At 45.1% G+C, this 1,057-nt stretch overlaps 1 non-coding gene across 1 annotated transcript; it reads right to left on the bottom strand.

Moving 5' to 3' along the window:
* Positions 1 to 287: 287 nt before the first annotated feature.
* Positions 288 to 362, bottom strand: Trnat-ugu (transfer RNA threonine (anticodon UGU)). Its single transcript has one exon. It is a non-coding gene; the product is annotated as a tRNA-Thr (tRNA).
* Positions 363 to 1,057: the final 695 nt, after the last annotated feature.

Genomic DNA, 1,057 nt, shown 5'->3' with positions numbered 1-1,057 from the left:
CGATTTTCTTTGGAAGATTAGGGATCTGAATACAAAGTTCCATTAGCGGTCTTACCATTTCCTCTGCTAAATCTCTTAGGAACAAACGCCTTTTATCACTTCTTCGACTATGGTATGTCAGATGTTGGGCGGAAAATAAAATTTCACTGTTCAGTGCTGCGACGTCCATCATATTCATCCATAATGCAAATGGCCATCTTCTTGTTTGTAATGAAATGATAATTAAATGGACACCCTAGCTGCAAGCAGGCGTTGATATACTTCATTGGGGACATGTTGAAAATGTGTGCCCCGACCGGGACTCGAACCCGGGATCTCCTGCTTACATGGCAGACGCTCTATCCATCTGAGCCACCGCGGGCACAGAGGATAGTGCGTCTGCAGGGACTTATACCTGGCACGCTCCCCGTGAGATCCACATTCCCAACATGTCCACAACACTACATTCGTGCGCCTAATAGATGTTTGCCCGTCATACTCATTACTCGTGGCAGATTAATCTACCAAGTCCCGTACGAGTTCGGGCATAGCGTGTGCGTTCGCACAAGAAGGTCAAAGGCCGGGAACCCATATTTTTAACTATATATGACGGTAGTATCTGTTCTTGTTTGTCTCTTGCAAGTGTAATAACGAATTTTCTGATCCATTTGATCTACTCCACCCTTCGTAGGGTTGTTGTTGTTGTTGTGGTCTTCAGTCCTGAGACTGGTTTGATGCAGCTCTCCATGCTACTCTATCCTGTGCAAGCTTCTTCATCTCCCAGTACCTACTGCAACCTACATCCTTCTGAATCTGCTTAGTGTATTGATCTCTTGGTCTCCCTCTACGATTTTTACCCTCCACGCTGCCCTCCAATGCTAAATTTGTGATCCCTCGATGCCTGAGAACATGTCCTACCAACCGATCCCTTCTTCTAGTCAAGTTGTGCCACAAACTTCTCTTCTCCCCAATCCTATTCAATACCTCCTCATTAGTTACGTGATCTACCCACCTTATCTTCAGCATTCTTCTGTAGCACCACATTTCGAAAGCTTCTATTCTCTTTTTGTCCAAACTA

The sequence above is a fragment of the Schistocerca cancellata genome, chromosome 6 (genome assembly GCF_023864275.1).
Source record: "Schistocerca cancellata isolate TAMUIC-IGC-003103 chromosome 6, iqSchCanc2.1, whole genome shotgun sequence".
Taxonomy (NCBI): Eukaryota; Metazoa; Arthropoda; class Insecta; order Orthoptera; family Acrididae; genus Schistocerca; species Schistocerca cancellata.
Note: the sequence above shows the minus strand (reverse complement) of the source record. Positions and strands in the feature narration are given on the sequence as shown.